This window comes from Penaeus vannamei, chromosome 31 (assembly GCF_042767895.1).
Source record: "Penaeus vannamei isolate JL-2024 chromosome 31, ASM4276789v1, whole genome shotgun sequence".
Taxonomy (NCBI): Eukaryota; Metazoa; Arthropoda; class Malacostraca; order Decapoda; family Penaeidae; genus Penaeus; species Penaeus vannamei.
The window spans coordinates 11,364,756-11,372,255 of NC_091579.1; the positions used below are offsets into that span (position 1 = coordinate 11,364,756).

At 55.7% G+C, this 7,500-nt stretch overlaps 1 protein-coding gene across 6 annotated transcripts in view; it reads left to right on the forward strand.

Moving 5' to 3' along the window:
- fwd (phosphatidylinositol 4-kinase beta fwd) overlaps positions 1-7,500 on the forward strand; it is a 108,414-nt gene that overhangs the window by 58,293 nt on the left and 42,621 nt on the right. Inside the window, exon 1 of one of the 6 annotated variants that reach the window (XM_070143856.1) lies at positions 3,350-3,548. The exons of the other annotated variants lie outside the window; for them this stretch is intronic. The gene's annotated coding sequence lies outside the window, so the exon portion shown is untranslated. Of the gene's footprint in view, positions 1-3,349; positions 3,549-7,500 lie in introns of those variants that run through there. 6 annotated transcript variants of the gene reach the window in all.

Here is a 7,500-nt window from a genome sequence, read left to right on the forward strand (position 1 = left end):
GGAAAGGAATGGACATGCGGAGGAAGCGAAAGGAGGGAAAGGATGAATACTAAGTGGAAGCGAAGGAGGAGGAAGGAAAAAATTCAAAGAGAACGACGACGACGACGACGACGAAGACAACAACAACAACAACAACAACAACAACAACAACAACAACAACAACAACAACAACAACAACAACAACAACAACAACAACAACAACAACAACAACGGCTACGACGACGGCTACGACGACGACTATGACGACGACTATGACGACGACGACGACGACGACGACGACGACGACGACGACGACGACGACGACGACGACGACGACGACGACGATGGTATTACCTAGCTATCGCGCCAAAGCCAGTTATCCTGCCACACGAGGGCGCGGCCGACGACGTCTAGGAGTGGCGGTACCTGCGCGAAGGGAGGGTGAGAAAATCGTGTGAAATGCTACACCGCGCCGTCGTGAGGGTCGAAGGCTGGTGTTGATGGAGAAGAAGGGGAGGAAGAGAGGGAGGGAGAAAGGGGGGAGAAGAGGAAGAGGTGGGAAAGGGTAGGAAGGGAAGAGGAAGAGGGGGAAAAGGTAGGAAGGGAAGAGGAAGAGGGAGGGAGAATGGGGGGAGAAGAGGAAGAGGGAGGGAAAGGGTAGGAAGGGAAGAGGAAGAAGGGGAGGGAAAGGGTAGGGAGGAAGGGGGATGAGGGAGAAGGGAGAGAGAGGAGGGAGAAGGAGAGGAGTGGGGGAGGGGTTGGAGGTGGTGAGGAAGAGGAAGTAGGGGAGAGAGTGTGAAAGGTGAAGGGAAGATTGTGGAGGCCGAGGGAGAGATTAAGGAGAGGAGGAGAGGGGAAGAAGAAAGAAAGAGAGTAAGAGGGGGGAAAGATAGAGAAGAAGAGGGGGGAGGGGTAGAAGGAAGGGGAAAGAGAGAGAAAAAGTAGGTAATTATATTAATGTCACCACGCGAGGCAGTTCCCATGATTAACTTTCCTACTCGCGCATACTCCCGAGCATAGGTAGTATGCACCGCCCCAACCCCCGCCCCCCGCCCCCCGCCGCTGCGCCTTCTACTGAATCAATCCATTGTACTTCTTGCCTCTACCATTGTTTACGTGGCCCCGCTCTCGCAAACACTCTGCCATTGCCCTCGTGTGCTGTTTATCCTCGCCGTTATCCTCATTTTTATCCTCACTGCTGTAACTTCGCCGCGTTGTAGGAGCATTGTATTAGTTTTGTTAAAGTTTGCCCGGTCTGCTTCCAGAGCGGCCGTATAAGGGGGGATGCTTTGGCAGTCAGCGGCAGTAACGCGGGGTGGGTGTGGGGGGTGCCCTGGGGTGTGTGCGTGTGTTAAGAATGTTTTGCAGATGGTCTTGTCTTATTATTATTTTTTTCCTCCTTCGTTTCTCTGCTCCTTCTTCCTTGCTCCCTGTCTCTCCCTGTCTGTTTTGGTATCCTCTCTTCTCGTGATTCGCTTCTTTCTTCAGGCCTCACTGTTCCTTCCTTCCTTCTTTCCTGTCTTTCTTTCTATCTTTCTTGCTTCCTTTCATTTCTCCCCTCGCTTTCCCTCTCTCTTTCTCACTTCCGTCCCCCTACGTTCCTAATGCGCCTTTCCCCCTCCCTCCTTGCCCTCCTCCTCCTTCCCTCCCCTTCCTTCCTTTTTCAGCCGCTCTTTCACCCACGCTCCTCCCCCACTTTAAATCCCCCTTCTTCACCCCCCACCTCCCTCCCCTCCCTTCCCCTACCCTCCCTTCCCCTACCCTCCCTTCTCCCCACCGCCTACGCACTCACTCACTCACAGACCCTCTCATTGACACCTGGGAACTCGGGGGGCAAGACCTTGAAAATGTGGAGAGCCGCTGGCGTGGCTTGGCGTGTTCTCTCCCTCCCTCTCTCTTCCTCTCTCTGTTTTCTGTCTCTTTCTCTCTCTCACCCCTTTTCCTTTCCCTCTCTCCCTTCCTCGTTTCCTCCCTTTTTTTCTCTCTCTCTGTCTGTCTCTTCCTTTCTCTCTCTCTCTCTCTCTCTCTCTCTCTCTCTCTCTCTCTCTCTCTCTCTCTCTCTCTCTCTCTCTCTCTCTCTCTCTCTCTCTCTCTCTCTCTCTCTCTCTCTCCCCTCCTCTCCCTCTCTCCCTCCTCTCCCCCCCCGTCCCTCTCTCCTTTCCCCCACTCTCTCCTTCGCCGGAAATTCTACGGCAAATGTTATCTTTCGTTGTTGGAACTTTCTCGCGGTTTGTGGTGAGCCCCTCGGGTTGTCTTGGCCGAGCCTTTCCACACTTCTCTCTTCTTCTCTTCTCTTCTCTCCTCTCTTTTCTTTCTCTTCTCTTCTCTCTTCTCTTTTCTTTCTCTTCTCTTCTCTTGTCTCTTCTCTTGTCTCCTCTCCTTTTCTCTCTTTTCTTTCTCTTCTCTTCTCTTGTCTCCTCTCCTTTTCTCTCTTTTCTTTCTCTTCTCTTCTCTTGTCTCCTCTCCTTTTCTCTCTTTTCTTTCTCTTCTCTTTCTCTTATCTCTACTCGTCTCTTCTCTCTCTCTCTCTTCTCTTCTCTTCTCTCTTTCTCTTCTCCTCTTTTCTTTTCTCTTCTCTTCTCTTCTCTTCTCTTCTCTTCACTCAGCTCTTTTCTTTCTCTTCTCTTCTCTTCTCTTCTCTTCTCTTCTCTTCTCTTCTCTTCTCTTCTCTTCTCTCTCTTCTCTTCTCTTCTCTTCTCTTCTCTTCTCCTTCTCCCTTCTCTTCTCTACTCTTCTCTTCTCTTCTCTTCTCTTCACTCATCTCTTTTTATTTCTCTTCTCTCCTCCCCTTTCCTCTCTTTTCTTTCTCTTCTCTTCTTTTCTCATCTCTACTCGTCTCTTCTCTCCTCTCCTCTTCTCCTCTTCTTCCTCGCAAGAAGGAAAGGTCGTTTTTTCTATTTGTTTTTGACCCTCCTGGCTTAGAATTAGACAATGAGGGGCCTGTGTGCGTTTGCGTGTGTGTTTGAAGGTCCTTTTGGGTGACCCGAATTTTTTTGGGTGGGTGGGGATTTATTTTGTTTATCTCTGTGTGCGGGTATACTTATGAATATAAGTATAAGTGTGACTATAAGTATTAGTATGAGTGTGACTATAAGTGTGAGTATGAATATGAGTATAAGTATAAATGTGAGTATGAGTGTGACTATAAGTATGAGTATGAATATGAGTAAAAGCATAAGTATGAGTATGACTGTGCCTGTACCTGTGTCTTTGTTTTTGTATTTGAATAGGCCTGTACGTGAGTGCGCGTGCCTACGTAAGAGGTCCGGCGCACATCCGCTCGCGCGTGTGTGGCTACGTAGGCGCACGTGACCGCCTGGCAGTACCACCTCCCGGCCAAGTGCGGCCCGATTGCCTCCGCCGATGCGCTAGGTGCGTCGGCGGCGGCGGCGGCGAGGAGGAGGAGGTGTCCGTGAGCGTGTCGGCATCCTCGTATCTGCCGACTTGATGTTTTGGGATGCGCGGGATAAGGGGTTCGGCCTTGGCACACATGCCGACACGTCCATCGGGCCCGACCGACAGACCGACCGACCCGGAGCGGGCCGACTAAGTGCCTGCTCGTGAAAGAGGTATTTGACACATATTTTATCCTATTGATGCCGTGAACTCTCGAGCTGTCACGTCCAGCAGGGGGAGGGAGGGAGGGGAGAAGAGGGGGAGAGGGAGATAGGGAGAGAGGGAGAGAGGGAGAGGTGGAGAGCAGAGGGGAAGGGAAGAAGAGAGGGAAAGAGGAATGGAAGAAGAGGGAAAAAGAGGGAAAGAGAGGGCGAGAGGGAGAGCAGAAGATCAGAAGAGAGGAAGAGCAGAAAGGAAGAAAGGGGGAAGACGGGAAGTGCAGTAGAGGGAGAGAGGGGGTGAGTACGCGAGGAATAAGGGAATAGAGAGATTGAGGAATGTGAGGGTTGAAGTGACGTCGGGGGCAGGGAGGAGGAGGTGCAAGGGGGATGGGATTAGCCTCTGGGGAGTCGAAGGGGTGGGGGCTGAGGAGGAGGGGGAAAGGGGGGTGAGGGAAGGTGATACAGGATAGTACCCCTTGACCCCAAGGCTATAGCCTCCGATAGATGAGTTCACTTGAGGATGACAGCACCCAAACATGTGAGTTGGAGGAGGGCGGGAGGGAAGGGGAGGAGGGTGGAGGGTGGGAGGGAGGAATAGGGGGGGGAATGAGGCATGATGGAAAGGAATGAAGGGCGGGAAGGGTGGAGTGGAGAAATGGAGGAATGGAATGGGTGAGTGAATGAGTGAATGAGTAAATGAGTGAGTGAGGAATGGCGGGAGGGAGGGAGGGAGGAAGAGAGGGAGGGAGGAAGAGAGGGAGGGAGGAAGAGGGAGGGAGGAAGAGAGGGAGGGAGGAAGAGAGGGAGAGAAGGAGAGAGGGAGAGAGGGAGAGAGGGAGGAAGGGAGGGAAGAGAGAAAGAGAGGGAGAGAGGGAGAGAGGGAGTTTTTTTTTGAGGGGTTCGATGGATGTTGGGGCGACCGTACCTAATAATCCCATAAGCGCGCGGCGGTCCAGTGCAAGCGAGGAATGTTCACGTGTGCTTTATTGTCTGCCGGCTCGCAGTCACGCCCATCGTCCACCCAAACGCCCAACGTGTACTTGTTGTTGCGGGCGGGCGGGGACTCCGCTCTTTCCGCTCCATTTGACGCTGTGCTGGGCTGTGCCGCGGCGGACCTGCCAGCCCGGGATTGGTCGGTGCCTGTCCCCCTATCGCTCGCTCGGTCTCTGTCTCTGTCTCTGTCTGTCGGTCTTTCTGTTTGTCTCTGTCTGTCTGTCTGTCTGGCTTTCTGTTTGTCTTTCTTTCTGTCTGTCTGTCTTCTTCTTCATCATCTTCCTCTTCTTCTTGTTCTCCTTCTCCTTCTCCTTCTCCTTCTCCTTCTCCTTCTCCTTCTCCTCCTCCTCCTCCTCCTCCTCCTCCTCCTCCTCCTCCTCCCTCTCCTCCTCCTCCTCCTCCTCCTCTCTCCCTCTCCTCCTCTCCTCCTCCTCCTCCTCCTCCCTCCCTCTCCTCCTCCCTCTCCTCCTCCTCCTCCCTCCCTCCCTCTCCTCCTCCTCTCCTCCTCCTCCCTCCTCCTCTCTCCTCCCTCCCTCTCCTCCTCCCTCTCCTCCTCCTCCTCCTCCTCCCTCCTCCTCCCTCTCCTCCTCGTCCTCTCTCTCCTCTCTCCTCCTCCTCCTCCTCCTCCTCCTCCTCCCTCCTCCTCCCCTTCCCTCTCCTCCTCCCCTTCCCTCTCCTCCTCCTCCTCCTCCTCCTCCTGCTCCTCCTCCCTCCTCCTCCTCTTCCTCCTCCCTCCCTCCTCCTCCTCCTCCTCCCTCCCTCCTCCTCCTCCTCTCCTCCTCCCTCTCCTCTCCTCCTCCTCCTCCTCCCTCCTCCTCCTCCTCCTCCCTCTCCTCCTCCTCCTCCCTCTCCTCCTCCTCCTCCCTCCACCTCCTCCTCCTCCTCCTCCTCCTCCTCCTCCTCCTCCTCCTCTTCCCTCTCCTCCTCCCTCCTCTCCTCCTCCTCCCTCCTCCTCCCTCCTCTCCTCCTCCTCCCTCTCCTCCTCCTCCCTCTCCTCCTCCTCCTCCTCCTCCTCCTCCTCCTCCTCCTCCTCCTCCTCCTCCTCCTCCTCCTCCTCCTCCTCTTCCTCCTCCTCCATCACCTCGTCCTTGCGCCACGAAGCCGAGGTTCTGCCGAGTGTCACGTATGAGTTTGGGCGTGAGAAAATATTTTGGATCGAGGGCGGAGCGGCGAGCGAACGGGCGATTGGGAAAGTCGTTGCCGATGAGTGTGACTATCGCTTGATTGTTGTTGGCATTAGCTATTGCTCATCGTTATCATTGTTGTGTTTTTTGTTTATTTTTATTTGAGATGCTTATTATTATTCCGTTCGTGACGTCACTGGCGCGGTGCAGTTCTGGTCGTGGGCGGATGGGAAAGCCAGTGCCGGTGCGTTTGACTAGTACTTAATTGTGTTGCTATTATTTATTATTCATTATTATTATTATTATTGTGTATTTTTTATTGCTACTCGATATTGTGCTTATGATTATTCATTTCGTGACGCAACTGGCGCGGTGCAGTCCTGGTCGTGGGCGCGCGCGGTCTCAAGGGCGGCCGGTCTAGTTGTGACAGGGCGGGCGGCTGGCGGACGGCTGGCTCCCTCCCGCCCTCACCTCCGGATTGCTGCAACACCCGCGTGAGTCTGCAATTGCTCGGCCTCGGTCGGGAGTGGGTCGGCTGCTGGCGGGCGGCGTGAAGGGAGCTCGTGCAGGAGGCCCTGACGGAGGAAGAAATGGGCGGCGGGGGGGAGAGGGACAGGGAGGGGGAGGGGGAGTTGTAGTCGAGTGAAGGTGGCAGATAGGGAATAGGCTGCTCAGCGGGCGGGCCCCCGTTCGTGGAGGAATTGGGTAGTCCGTAGACGACCCCGCCCCTCCCCTTCCTCTCCTTCACTCCCTCCCTCCCTCCCTCCCTCCCTCCCTCCCTCCCTCCCTCCCTTAATCCCCCCTTCTCTTCCCTCTCCGTAGCCCCCCTCCTCGCCCCCACGTAAGGCAGCGAGGCGCGGGGCCCCGGCGGGGAAAGGGCATTGTTGTCCAGGTGGGCGTGCGAGTGGGAAGCGGCGTCCAGAAACCTTGCCGGGAGGTCAATAAACTCGGCGGATATTGGGCAGGTGTTAGAGAGAGGGGGAGTGAGGGGTAGGGTATGGGGTATGGGGTATGGGACGGGGGAGGCAAGGTAGGTCGGGCTCTGAGAGTCGTGGTACTAGGTCCTCGCACTCCGCCTCGGTTCGCGACCGGGCTCCGCGCCGTGGGGTGCGAACCGCGCTCCGCAAAGTCTGATTTGGTTTCCCCCTTTTTGTGTCTCCCTTTCGCGCGCGATGCCGTGCTGTGGGGGGGGGGCGTCGTCGGCGAGGGGAAAAAGGGAGAAACATTCGGTGGCCGGCCTAACGAGGCGTCACTGCGGCGGAGATATCGCCCGCGCCGTCCGGCTGATGCCACGCACCTGTCTGCCGGACGGGCCTGTCGCCGCAGCTGGTAATAGTGTTGCGGTCATCGGGCGTGCGGGCGGCGGTCCGTGCGTGACGCCGCCGCGACAGCAGCAGGTGAAAGTGCCAGGCGAGGCGCGGGGGATGGGGGGGGGGGTGTCCCGTACGTGGGCCCCTCGCGCATTCCGAGGCGCGTTTCCTTGACCCTTTGCATTCCTGCCTCTTCCTGCCTGGAACACCCTGCATTCCTTCCTCCCTGGGCTCCCTGCTGGGACACGTGTTCTCCCTGCTTCTACTTCTGCCGATTTGCCAGCAGTGACCACCTGTATCGACTGCTTGGAACTTCCTACGTGCGTGACCCCCTCTTCTCCCCCCCCCCTTCCTCCTGGACGCCCTCTCCCTACTTCTCTTTCTGCTTCTGCTGACAGTCGCAACATGTACACCCCCTCGCCCCCTTCCTTTCTGCTTCCCTTGCCCCGGCTATAAAAAAAAAACTTTTTCCAGTTCGCTGCTCTTTCCCTGCTCCCCCCTAAAAAAGGAAATAGAAAAAATGAATTAGACCTTCCT